Source organism: Ostrinia nubilalis, chromosome 22, assembly GCF_963855985.1.
Source record: "Ostrinia nubilalis chromosome 22, ilOstNubi1.1, whole genome shotgun sequence".
Classification (NCBI taxonomy): Eukaryota; Metazoa; Arthropoda; class Insecta; order Lepidoptera; family Crambidae; genus Ostrinia; species Ostrinia nubilalis.
In genome coordinates, this window is record NC_087109.1 from 803078 (window position 1) to 831056 (window position 27979).

The following is a 27979-nucleotide window of genomic DNA, read 5'->3' on the forward strand; positions in this document are numbered from 1 at the left end:
TTTGTTAAAGTAAGATGGTGCAACCCAGCTTTATAGTTAAACAATTTCATCAAAACTGTACAATACTTTTAGAGTGCAAGAGTAAAAAACATTCATCCTCAAAAACTTTGACCTCTTAAATATTATTGAATAATTAATAGTGCCATCAATTATCAAACGTTTCATAGTTATCATCAAGCATTACCTTACGCTGCAATCACCATTCTCTTTATTTTACACAGGCAAAATATGCATAGAGTTAACGTAACAGTATCACATTGAAAACTCAGATATTGTTGCAATATTGTACAAGGCTTCTGTTACTATTATTTTTAAGATCACTTGTTTCAGCTATAAATTATTTCTTTGAGATATGTATGTAAGTAACTACAATCTTATTAATTTCATTCGAACAAAACAACACCAACCAATTCAAAACAAACTTTTGTTTGACAGTTTGTCAAGAGGGGGGGTGTAGGGACCATAGATTAGAGAGTGATAGGATGTTTCGTTCGGAAATTTAAATCAAAAGATTTTGAAACGTCAAAGGACAAAAATGTGAATTTTAACCCGTGTAGCGCCCTTCTGTCAAATTTTGTTTTGTACGACTGAAAAATTAAGGTCCCTCGAAAGTAGGTAAAAGTGGAGCAGGCATAATTTACTTTTATCTTTATGAGATAAAAATAATAATTTTTTAGCGTTGTGAATGTCATCATCGTGTTTTAAAAAAAAAACTTCTATTATGGATCGATCGAAAAGCGAAATTTTGGACAGTGTTTTTTTTTCACAACTTCTATTTTTTAAATTCATATTGATAGGTTACGTCACACTATGGATCGAAATTGCGATTTATGGATATAGCGATATTTTTCATAATTTCTATTTGAAAAAAATACCTGTCGATACGTTACGTTATTCTGATGAATATAAATGTCGTTAGATTTTCCCTAAAACCAATAGTTTGATTGGAAAAAAATATTTTCCATTTTCGTTGTATGGAATGAAATGGCTTGTTGACTATAATCCTACACTATCAGCGCGCGCCTAAAGTTGCCCGTTCACAAGTTATGTGGTTCTGAAAAATGAAAAAAAAGTTAGTAAAAGTGACTTTTTTTGGAATATCTTTAAAGATTCAACGAAAATATAAAGATTCCATACGTTAACAATTTAAATTAACCTTAAATTATTGACAAATATTTAACTCATATTTTGGAACCTTGTAACTTCTGAACGGGCAACTTTGGGCGCGCGCTGATAGTTTAGGATTATAGTCAACAAGCCATAGGCTTAGTCGAAATCGACCACTTTAAGTTTTATTCCATACAACGAAAACGGAAAATATTTTTTTCCAGCCAAACTATTAATTTTAGAGAAAAACTTTTAACGACATTTCGTCAGTTGCAGGTTCACTTGGGGTAACTGACAAAATACGGTTTTTGAGTTAAATATACAGTTTTTCTTAGTGTTTTCTGCTCTTTCGAATGGTATACGTGAAAAAATTCTAGCTTTAAAAAAATACAATTACACGGACATTTTCAGGTGTACTTTTCATATTTCCTTCACAATTTTGGTGTAACTGACATTGTAATAATTTTACCAGGTTGAATTGATGTATCTGTAATAATGTAAAAATTTTGCTACAAAACATTGCAATTACACTGATTTGCTAAGGTTTATAACATGAAATAAAATAGGAATTTAGAAAGTTTTAAGGCATATTCATCATCATCATCAACAGCCCTTTACAGTCCACTGCTGGACTATAAGCCTCCTCCACTATAGTGGAGGGTTTTGCCATAATCTCCACGCTTGGCAGGCGGGTTGAAGATCGCAGTTTAAAAGATTGATGTTTTTCAGAGAGCGCTGCTGCCCATTCTCTGTTTGATGTGTAGTCCCTAAGTCGCCTCTTACGACACCCGCGGGAAGAGTAGGGGTTGGTGACAAATGTATTCTACTCTGCCGTCACCACACGGCTTAAGGCATATTACATTATTATTATACCAGCAGTATCAGTTAAAGAAGTTAAAGTTAGCTCAACAAAAAAAATATTGAAATTGAGCAAACTATCCAGCCAACTAGGCGTCACGGCGCGTTGTTAACATTAACCTGTTGTTACTCTGTTACTTTTACTGTTGTAGTACTCATGACCTTAATTCAACATTGCTATAAAGAGGTGGGAAATTAAATCCATTTTGTTTTCAGTTTAAATTGCCCCGTAGAGCTAAATACGGTAATGGTAAGTCAAAGCTTAAAAAAATAATCAAATTACTTAGTTTCACAGTAATACTTTAGTTATTTAAATATTTCTGTCTTAAAAAAATTAAATACACATATTTTCTTGATTTCCGTGGCTTTTTTAACATTTTTTAATGAATAAAATAAAAGTTACTTCTAATAAAATTAAAAAAAATTATAAAGAAAACGATAAAATGTTATTTTTTTATGACTTCTCTTATTTTTTAATACTTTTACATAAATTATACAGCAACTAAGCAAACAAAACCCAGCAAATATATCAAATTACTTTAAATTTGGCAGTACTTACACCAATTTGACCTATGTTTTTTCCAAAAGTTTGGTATAAAATTAGTGTAACTGTCAAAAGTACAAAAATACATTGGTGTAACTGCAATTTATTTCCTTAACTAAGACATATTAGATAATTCTTTTTATTTAATCTAAAACCGCGTAGAATTCTAAGCATTTCTGTAAAATCAGATCTAAAACAGGTTAAATAGGAAAAAAGTTATGTCTGATTTAAGACGAAAAAAAACTTTAAACGGCTCTACTGAAAAACTGTACTTTGTCAGTTACCCCAAGTGAACCTGCAACTGACGTCTATTCATCAGAATAACGTAAGTTACGTTCGATAAGTATTTTTTTCAAATAGAAATTGTGAAAGAAAAAAATCAATATGTCCATAAATCGCTATTTCGATCCATAGTACTTCCATAGTCCATCCATAGTAGATCCATAGTCTTACTGATTAATTAATGTCATTATCCCCTCAAGGATCAATAAGACCGGCGGCGGCTGCGCTGTTCATTACTTACAGTCATATAGATGAACTAATTTAAACTGAACAGTGTCACCAAACACATTGACAGGGGGGCGCCACCATCATTTCAACTATATAGTTTCCAACGTGGCAAAAATCGGAACCAGCGATTCGGTATTGACGGTGGTGGCGCCCCCCTGTCACTGTCACGGGTGGGACAGTTCGTTTTAATTTATGTATATTATGTTACTTACCAGTTATTAATAACTAGCTTTCCGCCCGCGGCTTCGCCCGCGTGGAATTTTGTCTGTCACAGAAAAACTTTATCGCGCGCGTCCCTGTTTCAAAAACCGGGATAAAAACTATCCTATGTTCTTTCCCGGGACTCAAACTATCTCTATGCCAAATTTCATCAAAATCGGTTGCGAGGTTTAAGCGGGAAAGCGTAACAGACAGACAGACAGACAGACAGACAGACAGACAGACAGACAGACAGACAGACAGAGTTACTTTCGCATTTATAATATTAGTTGGGATAATTACCGACAGTCGAGGTAAAAGTAAGAAAGTAATCACATTAATTTATCACTTACAAATATCTTAAAAAAGAACACCGGCTCGTGTACAGCGTGTACAGCAACACATTTTGAACGTTTTGATATCTTAATATAAATTAGTATAATGAGATTGGAATGTTTAAAATTTAAACGAACTGTTTAAAATTTAATAAATAGGTTTAGATGCGGCGGGGGTGGACCTTGGGCCAACCCTAAGCAGTTTATTTAATTTTATACATACGTGAATGATTTCTTTAATCACATTTACCAAATTATTCATAATAACCGATTGTTATTAATAATTATTTTTCTATCATAATTCATCATAATCAAATCAGATTAAATAAAATCTGAGTTGCGTTCTATATCCTTTAGAGCGCCGTGGTCTTTTTTAAAATACAAAACGTTTAACATTTCCGTGCAATATTTCTTTGATAAAAATACTTATGGAAATGCTTTAGTTATTTTATGCGTACTTTTGCGATTGCCTAAAACCCTAAATCTTTATTTTCAAAACAGAAATATATTTTTTACTGTTCCAGGCGAAATAGGTTGGTGACCAATAGGTTAAATACCACCAAACAAAAGTTGTCTATGGTCATAAGTTTTGTGGCCAAAAAAAGTTTGCCCCTTTCCTTGAGTGAGACATTTCGCGCTCATTCACTTCCGCCTCCCTCTCGGTCGCAACTGTTTTGCATCTTGTTTCATCGCGGTAAGTTATGTGTAAATATTATTAAAATTATTATCCATAGGTTTGTCAAATAATAAAATACTATTGTACAAATCAATTTTGATGATATATCAACTTAATTGTTTCTTTTCATCGTTCCGTTAGTGTAGGCATCATTTTTGTTGAAGGGGACGCCATTGTAAAACAAATGAAATAATGTTAAACAAACAACTTTTTATGGTTTAAAACTTTTTAAAGTGTAATGATCGAAGTTTTAAGTGTATTTTAGGTTCTTCAGTGCCATAGTTTGTGGTTCTTTAGTTCATTAAATGTGTATAATTGCAGTTTCACGATGCCCCGCTTCAACTACGATTCCACCACGGCCGTCTGCATCGCCACGGGTAAGTCTTATAAAGTCTTATTTGTTTTTCTTTCCATTATTTTCTGTGTTTAGGTCCTTTGGTTCGTTAAAAATATACTATGTTTGGCTTTGGTGAATAGTTATGGACCGCCATTTTTCTTCTTTTATAATTGACATGGCAATGGTGTTGTAGGTAGTTCATAACTGCATAAGATCTAGCTTTTTTAAGTCAATAACTTTATACATTTTCTAAATATGGTTGACAAGGGCGTAGCCCCTTATTCTATTTGCCAAGTTATTTAAATTACCTACACCTACCTACAATCATGGACCTATAAAAAAGGTCCATGCCTAACAGTAAATAGTTAATAACACGTAAGAAATCTTTATATTTTGAAACATGTCAATTCCACACAAGGTACTTGTATTAATAATGTCCTAACAGGCAAGTTATCATTTCATTGTTGATGAACATACATTAACATTATCTATCAATAAAAGTTATTTAGATCTTCTTACTCTGAGATGGTTTTCATATGAATAGTTATGTAAAATAATTTTACATGTAGGATTATTTACTGTTGAAATTGGTGTTACATTAGGTATTTAAAATACACAAGTAAGCATAACTTTAGTTCTTATTATACCTAAACAAAGCATTTATTGAATCACATCTAATTTAATTAATGTTTCAGTGTAGTTAAAATAATTGATTTGCTCTGAAATCAAATCAATAATAAGAACTTGATTGAATCCTTCTCAAATATTGGTAGGTAATATCAATGCAGTTTAAATATTATTTGAAAACCTTCAGATTTGCAATAGGATTATTTGCATTTGATACTACTTATATCCTGCGCTTGTTATATTTGTATTTATTTATCAATATTTTCAATTTAGTGCGTTGAATTCTGATTTAACATTCATCTTACTAGGTATAGGTACTTTTTTTGAACTTGTATAAGTCTGGATCTGACCATAATATCTAGCCTTTTATAAATCAAGATTAATAATTATACTAATTATAATTTACCTACTTGAATAGTGGTATTAATAACATTTAATTGTTATCTCTTGTCATAAATTAATTAAATTCAAATAGATGTGCACCAATTGATTGAAGTTATCAATATTCATCATGTTTGAAATTGGTCCTATACCTACTTAGACTACCTACTAAGGTCCTATAATATTTTTCATTTTTACAGAAACATAAATTCTAAATTTCTTTTGATTCATATTATTACTAATTTAATTTAGGTATGTTTGATAAGCAGAAATTAGATAGGTAGGTACCTACTTATTGTCTCAATGGGGTTAGGCAAGCCTGTTATCTGAATTTGCATTAGTTTTATTTTAGGAAATATTGTATCAATGCAATGCATTTTTTAGGTAGGATTAGCCTAATAAAATTACTGTAATATGAACTTACTGCAAAATGGTACAGTTACCGTAAAATAGGTTAGTACTAATTTGTATAATCATTGATTTCCATCATTACATACCTTAACTGGTAGGCATTTGTTTTTAATACAATTTACTGTTTTCTTTAGTAATTTGGATACATTATCTACCTACTTAAGTGGGTAATGTTGTTGTTCAATTATAATAAAATTTCAAACTTTTGTTTACATTAAACTTCTTATTACTATTAGCATTAGCTGCTATTAATTGTATGAGTTTGGATTTTCGGTTTAGGTAGGTCTCTATAGGTAGGTATATCTACTTTTAAATTTAATTTCTTTTATTTATTAGTAAAAAACAAACTTAATTTCAATTACCAAAACAATAAAAGTAATTAATCAGGTAGGCATTGTAAAATTTATCACTTGTTCATTGCATAACCATTTATAACTGAATATGAATTTATTGACGATTTATTTTCAGAAAAGTTGTTGGCACTATAGTTTGTCATTTTGTTTTCTGTGTGTACCTCAAAATTAGCATGATTGATATTGCTTTAAGGTGATGTTCTAAGGCCTTGTCAAAATGCTTTAGATATTTTAGCGGAGAGTGTTAGAAGATAATGAAAGTATTTTTATAATATTACATAACTGAGTTGAAAATTAGCATTAATTATGTGACCAATTTTTAATTATCTTCCCTGTGTCATATAAATCTATAACACTTTTTATCATTCAATTTAGATACTGAAGTTGCATTCTTTACACGTTTATATTTTATGACAATAATTTTAAGAGAAGATTGACTTGAATCTTTTTAGAGTTTTCGTTATTTTTGTCTTGATAAGGTATCAGCATATTATCTGAAAATAAAGAAACCACCTGCATTTTGTATTTCGAAGCAAATTACTTTCTTTTAAATTATGTATTCGTAATGCATAATAAGCGCGACTTCATTGTCAATCAGACTATTATTAATTACTAATTTCTGGTAAAGGATTGTCCCATCAAGGCGATGCACGGTATAAAGGTAATAATGCACAGTGTGTAGCCATGTCAGCATGTGCATCCGCTTTGTCAGTTATTAAAAATCGGGCCGTGTTTGATGTTGCGGATATCAATACTATTCTTCAGTACGGTGATTTACTTTACTTGCAGTGCAAACCTCGGGACCACGTTTTCTTATTACCAGACGAATTGCCAAATGATTATCGAGTAGGGAACTTCGCGGTTAAAATTAATGCAATGGAACCCAACTGGATTGAAAACGGGCTTTTTCCAGCTTCACTGCGCGATGTTGATGTTGCAACATTGCAGTTAGTTCATATTTTGCGCGACCGTGTATTCACTCGCGAACGTAACGATACTCGGGATAGTTACTTGTTCACCGGGAACAATTATACGGTTTCTTTTTGGAAATTTGGCAACAAATTTTATTTATTTAATAGCCATGCGGTTGGCATCAATAATAAATTTAATCATCGGGACGAAACTCAAAATAAGGCGCGTTTGTTTTGTTGCCAAAATTTAGAAGATCTCGCAAAATTACTGTTCATAGGACATGCGTATACCTCGGCGCAATATTCTATACATAAATTAACTGTAGTAAATTTTGCGCTAAACTTAGATCCCGTCGTCCCACTCGAGCCACGCGACGCGAAATTAACAACGTTGAAACCTGTCGTAGTCCTTGAAAAAGTTGAGTTAGAATCAATAGACATTGCACCGGTGCAATCAACCAAACGAGGTCGACCCAAAAAAAAGAGATCATCTAAATCTAAAGTAGATTCTTCCGCACCGAAAAAATCTAAATTAATTAATGAAAAATTAAAACCAGTTGTGGTTCTTGAAAGAGTAGATTTAACTGCGTTAAAAATTGCCCATGATGCGAAACCTTTGTCCGTCAGTACTATTCATTCTGATGTCAAATTGAAATTAAAGCCCGTCGTTGTAATTGATAGAGTTGATTTAAATAGCGGTCGGGTTAGTAACGTAACGTCAACCAAAACCCTTAGACACCGAGAGGCTGTAAAACGTTATGCTACCCAGAACCCAACTATCAATAGGGACGCGGTAAAACGTTACTCGCAAAACAATCCCTCCGTTAACAGGGTCGCGGTTCAACGGTACGTTCAAAAAAATCCCTCCGTTAACAGGGACGCGGTAAAGCGGTACACGCAAAAAAATCCCTCGGTTAACAGGGACGCGGTAAAACGGTATTCGCAACAAAATCCGGAAGTTAATAGAGAATCGTCAAAACAATATAATGTAGTAAACAGAAATTTAGAACCCGCGTTGCGTAATTCCAATATTTTGATCGGGCAAAAACAAAACGACGACCTAGATTCACTTCAGACTCATTCTTTAAAAAAACTGTCTTTGAATGACAGTCATAGATGTCCTCAATGTCAGGCGCGAATTTTTGTTGAGGAAAAAGGTAGAGTCAAATGGTGTTGTGGTTCTGGAGCATATAATGTTCAAAATTTACCGCCGTTAACCGAAGAGTTCTATTTCCACCCAGCTTTCCTTTTAAGATCGCGAGCTTTTAATCATTTGTTTTCGTTTAGCGCATTAGGCGTTTCTCATGGTTTTCATCAACCAAATACCGGTATTTCATTCTTAAAAATTCAGGGCCGAACTTACCATCGCGTTTTTGATTTAGCTTACACCGACACAAACAATCCCATCGGTATGTATATTTATGACGAACGGGAAAGGGTAGCTGTAAGCCAAAATTTAGACATGGAGGTAGTTCGTTGCATTACCAATTTTATGCATAATGTTAGTCCGTACATAGATTGTTTTAAACGCTTAAGTCAGGAGCCTTCCGAGGAGGCACATTTGATATTTGAACCCACGTCGCGACGCTCCCATGGTAATATTTTAGGAGACATGCCAATCGGTTCGGAAATAGCCGCAATTCTGAGCACAGAACGCGAACGCTATATTCCTAAAGCTATAGTCATATGGCGCATAGGTGCTCGAAAACCGCACACTGTAGACATTTTACATCCGCTGTATGAAACTTTTCAATATCCTTTGCTGTATCCACACGGTAATCCCGGTTGGTTACCGAATAGACTTGATAACAACGGCGTAAAACTAACACAAAATAAATACGTCCGTTGTTTGTTGCTATCTGAGCCGCGGTTTTCAGAGTTGAACAGACTTTCTGAGGAATGGATAGTAGATATGTTCTGTAGAATTTCAGAGGAACGACTTAGGTACATTTTTAATATGCAGAATCATTCCTCAGATGCTGCTCTTAGATCTGCTCCCCTTCAGGAAGTAGAAAACTCAGTAGAGATAAGTAACCAGATAGCAGCAGATGAAACCATACGGGGAGAGGGCGGTGTTGTGCCGGGACGTGTCTATCTGCCCAATACATTTACTGGAGGTCCACGGTATATGAAAACTAAATATATGGATGCGATTGCACTGGTCAATAGACTGGGCACTCCATCATACTTTTTAACGATGACATGCAATCCAAAATGGCCCGAGATCCAACAATCTACTCCACAAGGACAAAGGCCTAATCCTTTAATTTGTGCGAGAGTTTTTAACTTGAAACTCGCACAACTTTTAAAAGACCTTAGAACTGGTGCTTGGTTTGGTAGATGTATGTATATTATGCATGTCATAGAGTTTCAAAAACGAGGACTGCCCCATGCCCACATTTGTTTTAGAATCGAAGGGGGTGGTCCCATACAAAATTTTGAAATCGATCAATTTGTAAGGGCAGATATCCCTCCTCCTTCTGAGGCAGGTGGTAGATTACGCAAGGCCGTGCTTGATCACATGATACACGGCCCATGTGGACCTCCACATAGAACAGATTTGCCATGTTGGGATACTGAAAAAATGAAATGCACAAAGTATTTCCCTAAATCTGAAACGGCTGTAACTTACTGCGATGACAAAGGTTTTGTTCATTTACGCCGTGATAGTAAAAACCAAGCCACCATTAAATTTAGAAATAGAGACATAACGGTTAGTGATTTGTGGGTCGTTCCGTACAATGCCGCTCTTCTCCTCAAGTATGACTGTCACATAAATTTATTAGCATATTCCGCACGCGCGATCGTCAAATATCTATTCAAATACATGACCAAAGGTCCTGACGAATCGCGCGTTACTGTCGTTCCCGATTCAGATAAAAACAATGAAATCGAGCAGTATGTCACCAAACGTTACCTTGGTTCTTGCGAAGCGACGTGGCGCATTTTAGAGTTTGACGTAACAGCTCGCGAACCGAACGTAAAGCAGCTCGCCGTACACCTTGAGGGCCAACAATCCATCTTTTTCAAGCCGGGAACCGAAGCAGATGCCGCGCGCCGCGCTCATTCGGACTTAATAACTTATTTTAAAAGGCCTCTCGGTGAACAGTTTGATAACATAACGTATTTAGATTTTTACGAGCGGTTTATTGTACATTCACGACGTCCCACCACAAAAAATGTAGAAATCTTTGAATTGAGCAATAATAAATTTTTGACAAGACGGCAAAGGGGCGAATTAGTATCGCGTTTATTCTGGGTCGCGCCAAACAGAGGTGAATTATTTTACTTGCGTCTTCTTTTAGCGTCTCAGCCGTGTCGTAGTTACGACGATTTATATAAACTTGGTGGTCCATTGTGCAAAACTTTCCAGGAAGCTGCGAAAGCTCTCGGGATCGCGGACGATGAAGCGGAGTATGAGATTGCTATGCAGGAAGCATCTACATTTTTGACTGGACCACGGCTGCGTAGCTTTTTCGTACTCTTAGCTGTGAACGGGGTTAGGGTCGTTTCTTTGTGGGATAAGTACAAACATTTAATTGGTCAGGATTTTTTGCAGCGTTTATCCGATGACGCAGAAAAAGCGTACAAACTTTGTCTCGTCCAAATCGACCGGTTATTGCGTAAACATGGGACATCCCTTGTCGAGCAAGGGTTACCGGGCGTTATAGACGATTCGACCGAAGTAGGCCGCGAGCGCGTCGAATATAATCGCGACGAGTTAAACACGTTCGTGAGTAGCTGGCTACCAAAATTATCCCCCGACCAAAACCTCGTGTTTAGTTATATTCACACTCTCCTGAGTGACAGCGAGTTCCGAAACTCTAACAATACTGCCATTTTCATTGACGGGCCTGCCGGAACAGGTAAAACTTTGCTTTTAAATGTAATTACTGCACACGCACGCGGAAATTCAGGAATTGTCTTGTGTACGGCGAGTTCAGGTATCGCGGCGCAAAATTACGTAGGCGGCATTACGGCGCATAGCATGTTTAAATTCCCCCTCAACCCCGTAGATGATCTTGGTTACTGGAGCATTACCAATGGTTCGCAGCGCGCTGAGCTTGTTCGACAAGCTGACGTTATTATTTACGACGAAGCCCCTATGGCTCACAAATATTTAATTCACCTGCTTGATAGGTCTCTCCGCGATTTGATGAAGTGTAACAGGCTTTTTGGTGGGAAAATCGTAATTTTCGCAGGAGATTTCCGTCAGATACCTCCTGTCGTAGTAAAAGCTAAAAGTAACTCTGACGTAATCAATTGTTCAGTCAAGTCCTCACCGATTTGGGAACAAATTAAAATTTTCAACTTGAGCACTTCCCAACGTAACAGAGACGACCCAGAGTATTCTGACTTTTTATTAAAACTGGGATCGAATCAATTGCCGGTTCAAACTGTAAAGGTAAATCGTTCAATTTTAAATTTAGTAGATTTAACTTCCCACCTTTCTTATGTTACAGATTTGAACGATTTAATAGATTTTGTTTTTTCACATGTTGTCATTATTGAACCGGACACGTGTGCTGGTCGAGCAATACTCACCACACACAATCAAAACGTTAGGGAAATTAATTCCATAGTATTAGATAGAGTAGAGTCGGAACCGTTACACTTTTATTCAATCGATAAAGTCCTTTCCGATAACGCGGACGATATATTTTTAGGCGCGGACGCGTTAAATAAACTGCAGCCAAAGGGTGTTCCAGAACATGATCTAACACTAAAAGTAGGATGCGTGTGCATGATAATCCGCAATCTTAGTTTTTCAGACCGACTGGTCAATGGCACAAAAGTTATCGTCGTGAAAACTACGCCGCGCATAATAACCGTTCGCAAGCCAGGCGAAACAAACGAATTTTTGATTCCGCGTATCTTGTTTAAAGCTCCAATCGAACCGGACAGCCCCATCGAAATGACGCGACGGCAATTCCCCTTAGCTCTGTGTTATGCCATGACTGTTCATAAGAGTCAGGGGCAGACTATAAATCGGGTAGGCGTAGACTTGCGGTCGGACGTGTTCAGTCATGGCCAATTGTACGTAGCGTTAGGTCGGGTCCAAGAAAAATCGGATATCAAAATTTTAGTTTCGCGCGATAAATTAGTCGACGATAAACTTTTGCTTAATAATGTAGTGTACCCGCAGCTTCTTTAGATTACTTTTTTTATATATTTTTTTTATTTTTACGCAGTTTCTCGGAAAGTGTAAATATAATTCACCTCATCAATCAATTGACAATTCTTTTGTGTAAATATATTTTAAAATCAATTAAAATCAAGCTGACACGCCTATACACGTGCATTATTTATTTATTTTTGCTTTTTTATACTCATTTCGCATGAATTCAAAATTTGGTGGTTTTTGTTTGGGCATGTTGGTTTTGTGTATATGAGTTATGCGTGTGTGGTGGTGTGAGTGGAGATAGTGAAGTATCGGGGGAATGGGCTATGTTAAATATCATCTCTACACTGTAGGGGTGGATCGGTATAGCGTCGTCACTTGGAGTATAAATCCATTTACATTGGTGTTTGATTTTAGAATAGGAGCTTTCTCGGTCAACCAAATTGAAGAAGAGATGTTATGATATCGCTGAAGGGCGAACTGAAGGATAGACGTGGACGACTGTTGGGGGGACACGCCAGCCTGTGGGCTGATGTTGCTGATGCTGTGGGAAACACCGGCGGACGTCTTGGGGAAGGTAACGACATCGAAGCGAAGAGTGTGGAGTTCGACAGCCGCATGGCTGCGGGCGTGAAGTTGAGGGGGAAGAGACCGGAGAGAAGATGCAGGGGTGACGAATCAAGGTAAGGTTAATAACCGCTTGATAATGTCCCACTTGTGCCAATTGAATGCCTCAGCGTCGACGGAATGTCAGGAAGTCTAGGTACAAGTACGAGTATGCCAATATAACAAACATATGCATGGTTCCGGAGGCAACGAGCAATGGGTGTGTTGATTTTTTGTTAGTTATATGCCGTTTTAAGCGTAACTGAACGGAATTGTTCTTACCAGCATATAATGGATATCGTATAATTGTCATTTTGTAAAAGTAAGCTTCAACCAAACCAACGCGTGCAAATCACCATCGCCGACGCGATCATAGGCGAATGACAGGTCGCACGACCAGTCATTGGCCTATGATCGCGCCGGCGATGGCAATCTGCACGCGTTGGTTTGGTTGAAGCTGAAATAATGTACAGGGGTAGCCTTTTTTTTCGCATTACTTGAATAAGCAATGCACGCTGCGTCGTAGGTTACACTGAAGAACATAGGTACTTTTATAGATATATAAAGTGCTTTAAACGGTTACATGCAATGACCGTGACGTAATGAATATGTCCGTTTGTTTCTTGCTATCTAAACCGCGGTTTTCCGATTTTTTTTATATTGTATGTAAAAAAATACAGTTGGCTTTAGGGATGGTCAATGGGGCCACTCCCGCCGCAACTTGATCTATTTTTAATACTATGTTGCATAAATTAGTAATAAAACATAATGACAATAAAGTGATCCCCTCCATTGTCAAGATTATCTTCAGTCTGAATTGTTATTTTTATTAAATTAAAAAGAAAGATCTTGAATTTGTCATTCTCACTAAAATGTCTCTAAAATATGATCGAGTGAAGCGATGGCTGGCTCATCCGTCATGTCTGTGAACAGGCGCTGCCTTCGGGGACTGGTCAAACCAAGTTGTCCAGATTTTTACGCTTTTAATTTTGAATGGGGTGATGTTATAGTATTACTTTGCCACAGTTCCCATAGCATAGATAGTCAAAAATATTTTTGGTTACTTTAGTGTCAAAACAGTCACATTATTGGTAATAAAACATTACACGATTGGAAAGGATCCTCTTCAATCTTATTGTGTTTAAGTTGTTTCAGTCTGAATTATTACTATCATTAGAATATGAAAAAAGATATCTTGGATTTGTCATTCTCACTAAAATGTCTCTGGGGTGGTGGCGTGGTGAGGCGGGTCGTTACATTCTCTAAAATATGATCGAGTGAAGCGATGGCTGGCTCATCCGTCATGTCTGTGAACAGGCGCTGCCTTCGGGGACTGGTCAAACCAAGTTGTCCAGATTTTTACGCTTTTAATTTTGAATGGGGTGATGTTATAGTATTACTTTGCCACAGTTCCCATAGCATAGATAGTCAAAAATATTTTTGGTTACTTTAGTGTCAAAACAGTCACATTATTGGTAATAAAACATTACACGATTGGAAAGGATCCTCTTCAATCTTATTGTGTTTAAGTTGTTTCAGTCTGAATTATTACTATCATTAGAATATGAAAAAAGATATCTTGGATTTGTCATTCTCACTAAAATGTCTCTGGGGTGGTGGCGTGGTGAGGCGGGTCGTTACATTCTCTAAAATATGATCGAGTGAAGCGATGGCTGGCTCATCCGTCATGTCTGTGAACAGGCGCTGCCTTCGGGGACTGGTCAAACCAAGTTGTCCAGATTTTTACGCTTTTAATTTTGGATGGGGTGATGTTATAGCATTACTTTGCCACAGTTCCCATAGATAGTCAAAAATATTTTTGGTTACTTTAGTGTCAAAACAGTCACATTATTGGTAATAACACATTACACGATTGAAAGGGATCCTCTTCAATCTTATTGTGTTTGAGTTTTTTCAGTCTGAATTATTACTATCATTAGAATATGAAAAAAGATATCTTGGATTTGTCATTCTCACTAAAATGGCTCTGGGGTGGTGGCGTGGTGAGGCGGGTCGTTACATTCTCTAAAATATGATCGAGTGAAGCGATGGCTGGCTCATCCGTCATGTCTGTGAACAGGCGCTGCCTTCGGGGACTGGTCAAACCAAGTTGTCCAGATTTTTACGCTTTTATTTTTGAATGGGGTGATGTTATAGCATTACTTTGCCACAGTTCCCATAGATGGTCAAAAATATTTTTGGTTACTTTAGTGTCAAAACAGTCACATTATTGGTAATAACACATTACACGATTGAAAGGGATCCTCTTCAATCTTATTGTGTTTGAGTTTTTTCAGTCTGAATTATTACTATCATTAGAATATGAAAAAAGATATCTTGGATTTGTCATTCTCACTAAAATGGCTCTGGGGTGGTGGCGTGGTGAGGCGGGTCGTTACATTCTCTAAAATATGATCGAGTGAAGCGATGGCTGGCTCATCCGTCATGTCTGTGAACAGGCGCTGCCTTCGGGGACTGGTCAAACCAAGTTGTCCAGATTTTTACGCTTTTAATTTTGGATGGGGTGATGTTATAGTATTACTTTGCCACAATTCCCATAGATAGTCAAAAATATTTTTGGTTACTTTAGTGTCAAAACAGTCACATTATTGGTAATTACACATTACACGATTGAAAGGGATCCTCTTCAATCTTATTGTGTTTAAGTTTTTTCAGTCTGAATTATTACTATCATTAGAATAATGAAAAAAGATATCTTGGATTTGTCATTCTCACTAAAATGACTCTGGGGTGGTGGCGTGGTGAGGCGGGTCGTTACATTCTCTAAAATATGATCGAGTGAAGCGATGGCTGGCTCATCCGTCATGTCTGTGAACAGGCGCTGCCTTCGGGGACTGGTCAAACCAAGTTGTCCAGATTTTTACGCTTTTATTTTTGAATGGGGTGATGTTATAGCATTACTTTGCCACAGTTCCCATAGATGGTCAAAAATATTTTTGGTTACTTTAGTGTCAAAACAGTCACATTATTGGTAATAACACATTACACGATTGAAAGGGATCCTCTTCAATCTTATTGTGTTTGAGTTTTTTCAGTCTGAATTATTACTATCATTAGAATATGAAAAAAGATATCTTGGATTTGTCATTCTCACTAAAATGGCTCTGGGGTGGTGGCGTGGTGAGGCGGGTCGTTACATTCTCTAAAATATGATCGAGTGAAGCGATGGCTGGCTCATCCGTCATGTCTGTGAACAGGCGCTGCCTTCGGGGACTGGTCAAACCAAGTTGTCCAGATTTTTACGCTTTTATTTTTGAATGGGGTGATGTTATAGCATTACTTTGCCACAGTTCCCATAGATGGTCAAAAATATTTTTGGTTACTTTAGTGTCAAAACAGTCACATTATTGGTAATAACACATTACACGATTGAAAGGGATCCTCTTCAATCTTATTGTGTTTGAGTTTTTTCAGTCTGAATTATTACTATCATTAGAATATGAAAAAAGATATCTTGGATTTGTCATTCTCACTAAAATGGCTCTGGGGTGGTGGCGTGGTGAGGCGGGTCGTTACATTCTCTAAAATATGATCGAGTGAAGCGATGGCTGGCTCATCCGTCATGTCTGTGAACAGGCGCTGCCTTCGGGGACTGGTCAAACCAAGTTGTCCAGATTTTTACGCTTTTATTTTTGAATGGGGTGATGTTAAAGCATTACTTTGCCACAGTTCCCATAGATGGTCAAAAATATTTTTGGTTACTTTAGTGTCAAAACAGTCACATTATTGGTAATAACACATAACACGATTGAAAGGGATCCTCTTCAATCTTATTGTGTTTGAGTTTTTTCAGTCTGAATTATTACTATCATTAGAATATGAAAAAAGATATCTTGGATTTGTCATTCTCACTAAAATGGCTCTGGGGTGGTGGCGTGGTGAGGCGGGTCGTTACATTCTCTAAAATATGATCGAGTGAAGCGATGGCTGGCTCATCCGTCATGTCTGTGAACAGGCGCTGCCTTCGGGGACTGGTCAAACCAAGTTGTCCAGATTTTTACGCTTTTATTTTTGAATGGGGTGATGTTATAGCATTACTTTGCCACAGTTCCCATAGATGGTCAAAAATATTTTTGGTTACTTTAGTGTCAAAACAGTCACATTATTGGTAATAACACATTACACGATTGAAAGGGATCCTCTTCAATCTTATTGTGTTTGAGTTTTTTCAGTCTGAATTATTACTATCATTAGAATATGAAAAAAGATATCTTGGATTTGTCATTCTCACTAAAATGGCTCTGGGGTGGTGGCGTGGTGAGGCGGGTCGTTACATTCTCTAAAATATGATCGAGTGAAGCGATGGCTGGCTCATCCGTCATGTCTGTGAACAGGCGCTGCCTTCGGGGACTGGTCAAACCAAGTTGTCCAGATTTTTACGCTTTTATTTTTGAATGGGGTGATGTTATAGCATTACTTTGCCACAGTTCCCATAGATGGTCAAAAATATTTTTGGTTACTTTAGTGTCAAAACAGTCACATTATTGGTAATAACACATTACACGATTGAAAGGGATCCTCTTCAATCTTATTGTGTTTGAGTTTTTTCAGTCTGAATTATTACTATCATTAGAATATGAAAAAAGATATCTTTGATTTGTCATTCTCACTAAAATGGCTCTGGGGTGGTGGCGTGGTGAGGCGGGTCGTTACATTCTCTAAAATATGATCGAGTGAAGCGATGGCTGGCTCATCCGTCATGTCTGTGAACAGGCGCTGCCTTCGGGGACTGGTCAAACCAAGTTGTCCAGATTTTAACGCTTTTAATTGTGAATGGGTTGATGTTATAGTATTACTTTGCCACAGTTTCCATAGATAATCAAAAATATTTTTGGTTACTTTAGTGTCAAAACAGTTACATTATTGGTGATAAAACATTACACGATTGGAAGGGATCCTCTTTAATCTTATTGTGTTAAAGTTTTTTCAGTCTGAATTATTACTATCATTAGAATATGAAAAAAGATATCTTGGATTTGTCATTCTCACTAAAATGTCTCTGGGGTGGTGGCGTGGTGAGGCGGGTCGTTACATTCTCTAAAATATGATCGAGTGAAGCGATGGCTGGCTCATCCGTCATGTCTGTGAACAGGCGCTGCCTTCGGGGACTGGTCAAACCAAGTTGTCCAGATTCCTATGCTTTTAATTTTTAATAGGGTGATGTTATAATATTACTTTGCCACAGTTCCCATAGATAGTCAAAAATATTTTTGGTTACTTTAGTGTCAAAACAGTCACATTATTGGTAATAACACATTACACGATTGAAAGGGATCCTTTTCAATCTTATTGTGTTTAAGTTTTTTCAGTCTAGAATATGAAAAAAGATATCTTGGATTTGTCATTCTCACTAAAATGTCTCTGGGGTGGTGGCGTGGTGAGGCGGGTCGTTACATTCTCTAAAATATGATCGAGTGAAGCGATGGCTGGCTCATCCGTCATGTCTGTGAACAGGCGCTGCCTTCGGGGACTGGTCAAACCAAGTTGTCCAGATTTTAACGCTTTTAATTGTGAATGGGTTGATGTTATAGTATTACTTTGCCACAGTTTCCATAGATAATCAAAAATATTTTTGGTTACTTTAGTGTCAAAACAGTTACATTATTGGTGATGAAACATTACACGATTGGAAGGGATCCTCTTCAATCTTATTGTGTTAAAGTTTTTTCAGTCTGAATTATTACTATCATTAGAATATGAAAAAAGATATCTTGGATTTGTCATTCTCACTAAAATGTCTCTGGGGTGGTGGCGTGGTGAGGCAGGTCGTTACATTCTCTAAAATATGATCGAGTGAAGCGATGGCTGGCTCATCCGTCATGTCTGTGAACAGGCGCTGCCTTCGGGGACTGGTCAAACCAAGTTGTCCAGATTCCTATGCTTTTAATTTTTAATAGGGTGATGTTATAATATTACTTTGCCACAGTTCCCATAGATAGTCAAAAATATTTTTGGTTACTTTAGTGTCAAAACAGTCACATTATTGGTAATAACACATTACACGATTGAAAGGGATCCTTTTCAATCTTATTGTGTTTAAGTTTTTTCAGTCTAGAATATGAAAAAAGATATCTTGGATTTGTCATTCTCACTAAAATGTCTCTGGGGTGGTGGCGTGGTGAGGCGGGTCGTTACATTCTCTAAAATATGATCGAGTGAAGCGATGGCTGGCTCATCCGTCATGTCTGTGAACAGGCGCTGCCTTCGGGGACTGGTCAAACCAAGTTGTCCAGATTTTAACGCTTTTAATTGTGAATGGGTTGATGTTATAGTATTACTTTGCCACAGTTTCCATAGATAATCAAAAATATTTTTGGTTACTTTAGTGTCAAAACAGTTACATTATTGGTGATGAAACATTACACGATTGGAAGGGATCCTCTTCAATCTTATTGTGTTAAAGTTTTTTCAGTCTGAATTATTACTATCATTAGAATATGAAAAAAGATATCTTGGATTTGTCATTCTCACTAAAATGTCTCTGGGGTGGTGGCGTGGTGAGGCAGGTCGTTACATTCTCTAAAATATGATCGAGTGAAGCGATGGCTGGCTCATCCGTCATGTCTGTGAACAGGCGCTGCCTTCGGGGACTGGTCAAACCAAGTTGTCCAGATTCCTATGCTTTTAATTTTTAATAGGGTGATGTTATAATATTACTTTGCCACAGTTCCCATAGATAGTCAAAAATATTTTTGGTTACTTTAGTGTCAAAACAGTCACATTATTGGTAATAACACATTACACGATTGAAAGGGATCCTTTTCAATCTTATTGTGTTTAAGTTTTTTCAGTCTAGAATATGAAAAAAGATATCTTGGATTTGTCATTCTCACTAAAATGGCTCTGGGGTGGTGGCGTGGTGAGGCGGGTCGTTACATTCTCTAAAATATGATCGAGTGAAGCGATGGCTGGCTCATCCGTCATGTCTGTGAACAGGCGCTGCCTTCGGGGACTGGTCAAACCAAGTTGTCCAGATTTTTACGCTTTTATTTTTGAATGGGGTGATGTTATAGCATTACTTTGCCACAGTTCCCATAGATAGTCAAAAATATTTTTGGTTACTTTAGTGTCAAAACAGTCACATTATTGGAAATAAAACATTACACGATTGGAAGGGATCCTCTTCAATCTTATTGTGTTTAAGTTTTTTCAGTCTGAATTATTACTATCATTAGAATATGAAAAAAGATATCTTGGATTTGTCATTCTCACTAAAATGTCTCTGGGGTGGTGGCGTGGTGAGGCGGGTCGTTACATTCTCTAAAATATGATCGAGTGAAGCGATGGCTGGCTCATCCGTCATGTCTGTGAACAGGCGCTGCCTTCGGGGACTGGTCAAACCAAGTTGTCCAGATTTTAACGCTTTTAATTGTGAATGGGTTGATGTTATAGTATTACTTTGCCACAGTTTCCATAGATAATCAAAAATATTTTTGGTTACTTTAGTGTCAAAACAGTTACATTATTGGTGATAAAACATTACACGATTGGAAGGGATCCTCTTCAATCTTATTGTGTTAAAGTTTTTTCAGTCTGAATTATTACTATCATTAGAATATGAAAAAAGATATCTTGGATTTGTCATTCTCACTAAAATGTCTCTGGGGTGGTGGCGTGGTGAGGCGGGTCGTTACATTCTCTAAAATATGATCGAGTGAAGCGATGGCTGGCTCATCCGTCATGTCTGTGAACAGGCGCTGCCTTCGGGGACTGGTCAAACCAAGTTGTCCAGATTTTTACGCTTTTAATTTTGGATGGGGTGATGTTATAGCATTACTTTGCCACAGTTCCCATAGATAGTCAAAAATATTTTTGGTTACTTTAGTGTCAAAACAGTCACATTATTGGTAATAAAACATTACACGATTGGAAGGGATCCTCTTCAATCTTATTGTGTTTAAGTTTTTTCAGTCTGAATTATTACTATCATTAGAATATGAAAAAAGATATCTTGGATTTGTCATTCTCACTAAAATGTCTCTGGGGTGGTGGCATGGTTAACTAATATTAGTAATTTACCAGTATAATTTAAGTTAATGCAGTGTAATAAATAGGTTAAGGTGCGGCGAGGCTGGCGCTCGGGCCCCTATGCCACCTTTTTTTTCAACCGACTTCAAAAAAAGGAGGAGGTTCTCAATTCGACTCGTATGTTTTTTTTTTCTATGTTTGTTACGCGATAACTTCGCCAATTATGAACCGATTTGAACAAATCTTTTTTCGGCGTATAGGTAATACCTCAAGGGTGGTCCCATTTAAATTTAATAATAAAAAAAAATAACCCCCAAGGGTGGAAAATTGGGGATGAACTTTTTTATACGCAATATCTCCGCCGATTTTAAACCAATTTGAACGATAATTTTTTTGTTGAATAGGTATTATCAAAAGGATGGTTTCATGCAAATTTAAAAACAATATTTCACCTCCAAGGGTGGAAAATTGGGGATGAACTTTTTTATACGCAATATCTCCGCCGATTATGAACCAATTTGAACGATTATTTTTTTGTTGAATAGGTATTATTTGTGTTCACGCATTTGAAGTCGGTTTTTTTTTAAAGTTATATTGATATTATTACATTTAGAAATAAACATTTCATAAACTTATTTGTTACGATTTAATAGTAATCGCGTCGGTATCCTTCCGTTTGGCCAAATTACTTTTCGCCAAATTTCGCTTCGCAAACAACTTATCGCCAATGTTTCATTTCCCAAATAAACTTTTAGCAACTGTTACTTTTCAACCGACTTCAAAAAAGGAGGAGGTTCTCAATTCGACCCGTATGTTTTTTTTCTATGTTTGTTACGCGATAACTCCGCCAATTATGAACCGATTTGAACAAATCTTTTTTCGGCGTATAGGTAATACCTCAAGGGTGGTCCCATTTAAATTTAATAATAGAAAAAACAACCCCTAAGGGTGGAAAATTGGGGATGAACTTTTTTATACGCAATATCTCCGCCGATTATAAATCAATTTGAACAATTATTTTTTTGTTGAATTAGGTATTATCAAAAGGGTGGTTTCATGCGAATTTGAAGAAAATATTTCACCCCCAAGGGTGGAAAATTGGGGATGAACTTTTTTATACGCAATATTTTTAATTTTTAGTTTTTTTTTGTGTTCACGCATTTGAAGTCGGTTTTATTTTTTTTAAAGTTATTATCGCACCACCTTTGCTGAAGGTTCTTTTACAGACATCTGGAAGGTAGGTAGACTATTGGTCCTCCCGAAGGGAAACGGTAAGCCTCTCTCTGACCCGAAGGCCTATAGGCCTATTACTCTTTTGCCAATCCTGGGTAAGATCCTGGAGCGCGTCATCATCTCCTGCGCTCCCTGCTTGCACCGACATATATCTGACGCTCAGCACGGTTTCACCCGTGGCCGGTCTACGGTCACGGCGCTCAAGTTCATTAACTCGATCACCGAGAACAGTACTGCGTCATACGTGCAGCTGATCTTCCTGGACATCTCCGGTGCTTTTGACAACGCGTGGTGGCCGATGATTTTGTTGAAGGCCAAACAGACCGGAGCTCCACCTAATATCTTCAGGTCATTGGTTAGTTACTTTACAGACCGGCGTGTGGGCCTCTATGTAGGGGCTCAAACGTCGTGGAAGCGCAGTACCATGGGATGTCCTCAGGGATCAATGTTGGGCCCGACACTTTGGAACCTCCTGCTCAACGACCTCCTGATGCTGCCGTGTCCTGAGTGGGTACACGTAATAGCGTACGCAGACGATGTGACGATCGCAATCGCTTGGTGTGACCCTCGACGAGGCTAGGTCCTATGTGCCGCATGCGAAATTGATTGATTTACAAGCTGCCAATGGTTTTGGCAAGACGTCATGGGGCGTGAGATACCCCGCCCTAAGTGTGCTGTACGCAGGCATTTATGTGGCCACGATGACATACGCTGCGGCCGTATGGTACCGATGCTCGTCGATTTTTGTAATGAGAAAGGTGGTTGGAGGGAATCGATTTTTGTAATGAGAAAGGTGGTTGGAGGGAATACTCAGCGACCGGCGCTCATTTTACTCACGAAGGCTTACAGGTCGTGCAGCACGGCAGCGTTACCTGTAAGTCTCTCGTGCAGGACGACTTGCGGAGGAGGGAATCCAACTGGCCCCCAGGGAGCGCCGGGAATTGAAGCGCACCATTAGAGAGGATGCCGTGGCCTTTTGGCAGGAGCGGTGGGATGCGATAATTCATTTGGTCAAATTATCATTTGGCAAAATTTTACTTGTTCAAGTTTTTTTATGGCAAATTTTTGTATAGCAAATGTTTTTTGCCAAATATCCAAATAATTTGATTGATCAAATTAACACTTCATATACTTACCCACAAATCAAAGCATAAGGCACATGATCATAGTTTTCTTAAACAATAATTTTAATAATAAAATTGTATGTTTGCAAAAAGTAGGTATTGCAGAAAATAGTGGGTTAGGTTAGGTTAGAACAGTGACCATTAACGCGCGAAGGCGAGCGCAGCGTGCCGCGGTAGCGGCCGCCGAGCGCCAGAATCACCTCTTGTTAATGAATATTTCGATAAAAAGAATGAAATAAGTTGTTTGCGATGTGATAATTTGGGAAACGTTTTTGACCAAACATTAGTAATCCAATCACGTCATATTATTAGTTACTGCACGCTATGGCTGCAGAAGATTTAAACAAGATTTTTGGCGAGAAAATCAATTTTCGCAGAACATATTATCCGGTTAAATATCCGTGTTGTAGTTAAAGCTAGAACTAACTCTGACATTAAACTGTTAATAATTAAAATCCTAAACACTTCTTAACGTATTTTGTTGCATGGAGTATTCAGTTTTTTTATGAATACTGGGTTTTAATCAATATTTAACGAATACATAATAGTCCAAAACCAAATGATATAAAGATTTTTTAACAATTTTACAAGAAATTGTTTTTTTTTTTTATAACTAAAAACATTTAAAACATAACGTTACTTTTCTTGTTATACATTTAGGACATACTTTTTTAATTCGAATCGACACTATACGAATAGTTAAAAGGAATTCATATTTTTAATCACATTTAAGTCATAAATGTTGCTACACAACAAATAATATTTTTTATTAATTAGTACCTGTCTTTGTTAATAATATTAAAATTTGCAATAACTTAATAAAGAACCAAAAACTTTTTTCTCTTAATGTGTACATATTAACTATAAATTAATAATGAATATTGACTACCACCTACCTATAATGTTTTTATTGTAATTCAGTTTGTTATGTTTGTTAGCTTATTCACATATTACAGAATAGTACTTTTTAATAATTTCATATATTTAAACAATAAGAATTTTGTTTTGGGTGCACTGTTTTTAATGTCCTACGTAGGTACATATTTTATGTTCGTCCATTTTAACCTAACAATGAAATTGTGATAAAAATGGGTCCCATTTTGGGAACTGCTGTCTGTTCCCTCGCTAAATATTATCCTAATTACCTCTTGTCTTTGAAGTTAAAATTAATCATTTATCAGTTTCAACTACTCTGTTCAATATTTTCCTCCTTCTTCTCTCGTTGATGAGATAGATGTGCGACGGATCTCGAGCACTGTAGGTCGTAGGTGTTAAAACATCCTATCGCTTGTCTTGCTGAAGACAAGTGAGCATTGGATATCGACTACACCGTTTGTTTTTATTTGGGCTTTCACTTCTTTTGTACCTAATGTTTACTATATTTTCAGTTTAGAATTTTCTAATTATTTTATTACCATTATACTTTCACATTCTTAATATTAAAGTTACTCCTTTTATTTACAAGTTTGTTGTTGCTATCATGCATGAGGTAATTTTATTGTTGAGAGGGTTTTCATAATGGACGTGACATTTTCTTTCTTTGCCAGGAATTGCTACTTGATCAATTTCATAAAATTTACAATAACTAAAAGTTTTTTTACTAAACATTTTATAAACTTGAAATAAATAACTAATTAAATAAGTAACGTTATTGTTTATTCTTGTTAATTAATATTTAAGTACTATTTAAAATTACAAATAAATAAATTTTGACTTTGTTTTTGTAACCGTTTATAGCACTTTATATACCTTTAAAAGTACCTGTTTTTTAGTGAGACCTATGATGTATTTGCAATGTTTATTTAAGAAATGCGAAAAATGGCGACAGTTACATTATTAATTTTACAAAATGACATTTATACGACGATCCTTATTATGCTGGTGAGAACAATTTCGTTCAGTTTCGCTTATGACGGCATTAACTAACTTCATTTGAACACATCCATTGCTCATTGCTTTCTGAACCACGTGTTGTTTGTTATATTGACATACTCGTACTTGTACCTGGACACCCTGATATTCCGTCGACGCTGAGGTGTTTGATTGACACCCGGGACATTATCGACCGGTTATTTTCTCTGCCCTGATTCGTTAACCCTGCATCTTCCCTCCGCTCGACCTCTTCAACTTTATGCTCGTGCTGTGTTGGCTGTCGCCTTCACACTCTTCGCTTCGATGGCGTCACCCTCTCTGAGGCGTCTGCCTGTGTCACCCACGTGGATCAGTGACGTCCCCTGCAGGCTGGGGGTGTCGTCCTAACAGTCTTCCCCTGTCAATCAGTTCGTTCAGTCAGCGGTATCATTCTCTCTTCCTTCGTTTGGTTGGCTGAGGAGGCTCCTGTTCCGAATCAGGCGCTAATGTCATGGTGATTCCAAAGTGATTACGTTATATTCCGATATACCACTCTTACAGTAATGGGGTGATATTTTTCATATTCCATTTCACTTTGCTTTCCCATCTTCTCTTACATTACTGCACACGTAAACACTCATCATATACAATATCGGCTTACCCGGGCAAATCTATCAAATTTTGGATTCATTTCAGTAGCTGCTTTGCAATTGCTTGCTGCTTTAAAATGCTTGCGCTGCTTGGGCTTAGAATTCATTCATATTCATATTATTTATTTGCTAACTAATTGTAGCTAGAAGATCGAATTCGCCCAGTAGGGCGATCTAACTACATGAAATGGTTTTTATTTAAAATAGAAAGACCCGTGTCTTTCTATGTGTCTAGGTATGTCTTGACGCGATATTTATGAATGAGTTACATTATGTACTCACTGCTTGACGTTTAGTTATAATGGGTGGGACGCGAATGATTAAAATCAGTTTTTAATGTTATACATTTCATGTAGGTAGATGGGGAGTAGAAGGGAGAGTGCATAACAAAACTAATCTTACTAACCATTGGCTTGCCTTTAATTAATTATAAGATCATATTAATGTTATGGTACTATCCCATGTGCCAACCTCACCTGCTCGCGCCAACAGCCGGCTGTTGGCGGCAGCGGCGTGGCTCACCGCGAGAGTGAGACGCTCTGCTGCGGTGCTCCCTGCTGTCTTACTGACGAGGCTCTGGCTTTAACTAATATTTATGGCTGTCTTTTACTAACATTGTATGTCATGTTATAGAGCTTGCAGATGGACTAACCAGGCTGGCAGTGTGTGGCAGCTAACTTGTTTATAAATGTGGAAACATCTCATTCACACAAAACACAGATGAGCCGTGCAATGCTTTGATGTGTCTCTAATTATACATCGATGTAAACTCTAACAATGCATAGCCAAATATAAATCTAATTTTAATATGTTTTATATTACAGATGACAAACGATTTATTAGTAATATCACTGTTTATATCTTATCTGGATAAGATACTCAATTAGACATCAAGATGACTGTCACTCGTACACTCAAAAGATACTAAGAGTAAGTATTAAAAATATTAATAAAATTATTATTTAATTTATAAAAAGACTAGCTTTTGCCCACGGCTTCACCGGCGTGAAATTTTGTTTGTCACAGATCGTCATAAATTATAGCCTATGTGTTATTCTGGGTTATAAACAATAATACTGTAAAGTTTCGTCAAAATCCGTTCAGTAGTTTTTGCGTGAAAAAGTAACAGACATCCAAATTTTCGCATTTCTAATATGTATTAGTATTTTAATCTGTACTACATCTTCTTTTTCTTCTTTTCAGCCAAATGACGTCCACTGCTGGACAAGGTACTACATATTTTATATTAATTATTTCAGGTATAGAAGCCAAAAGAGAAACTTGAGTGATGCAAAAGTTAAAATTGCTACGATGGTGCTCACCACATCTACTCGCAAGTCAAGTTCCTCAAGATGAAGCATTAATAACGCAGCCCTGACAAAATAATGCAAATTTGAAGAATTCATAAACATAAAAAGAACTAACTACTAATTAAGGTAAACGCAACTTCAATCTTCAGATTTATATTTATATAAATTATACAATTATAATTGTCTTATTACATTTCACTATTAATAATATTAATATGCCATCTATTTCAGGTATAGACTAGAAGAAATAATAAAAATTAAAATGTAATATAATACTTAGCTACCTACGTTTCGCTACTTCATATTGAACTGAACCGGAGCCTGACAATGCACCACACGACCTTTTTCTGATTATGTAAGTAAAACAATTTTACAACTCAATCGCAATAATCAATAGTAAGTGTTAAGATACCATAAACATTAAGCTTGGACATATCTTTGGAGTACTCAGCCAGTGTTCTTTTTTCTTTTCACCAACTGTCGTTAGGTCATATAACCTCTCTACTGGCAGGTGTTCACGCGCGCCTACTACCTTTGTTTAAAGGCATTTTTTTTTTATAAAACATACTTTTAACAAAATTTAACCAACAGGTAAAACGCCATGAATAGAATAGAATTGATCACATCTCACAAGGAAGGAGGAGTGATATGGCGATAACATATTTTCTTGGCGAAGAAGAAATTACTGTCTCAATGCGTAAAATATTACTCTACGAAGCAAGAAGGCTAAGAATGAAGAAAGAAAAAAAGGCAAAACATAAACGCAAGACGCGAATAGTAGTCCACGACACGACAAGTAAGTGTACCTACCTAACATTATTACGTTAAACGACCAAGAAATATGAG

The 27979-nt window shown here is 36.8% G+C and overlaps 1 protein-coding gene and 1 long non-coding RNA gene across 6 annotated transcripts in view; both read left to right on the forward strand.

The window, feature by feature from the left end:
• LOC135083003 (venom dipeptidyl peptidase 4-like) overlaps window positions 1-27979 on the forward strand; it is a 301931-nt gene that overhangs the window by 145729 nt on the left and 128223 nt on the right. The gene's annotated exons all lie outside the window — the stretch shown is intronic.
• LOC135082735 (uncharacterized) lies at window positions 4178-27898 on the forward strand. 5 transcript variants are annotated; one of them, XR_010259465.1, is made up of 7 exons: window positions 4178-4246; window positions 4550-4605; window positions 12788-13053; window positions 26648-26753; window positions 27083-27259; window positions 27365-27488; window positions 27725-27898. It is a non-coding gene; the product is annotated as an uncharacterized LOC135082735 (long non-coding RNA). The 5 variants fall into 5 exon arrangements; XR_010259463.1 differs by lacking the exon at window positions 12788-13053 and having other exon boundaries at window positions 27725-27897; XR_010259464.1 differs by lacking the exons at window positions 4178-4246; window positions 12788-13053 and adding an exon at window positions 4448-4463 and having other exon boundaries at window positions 27725-27897.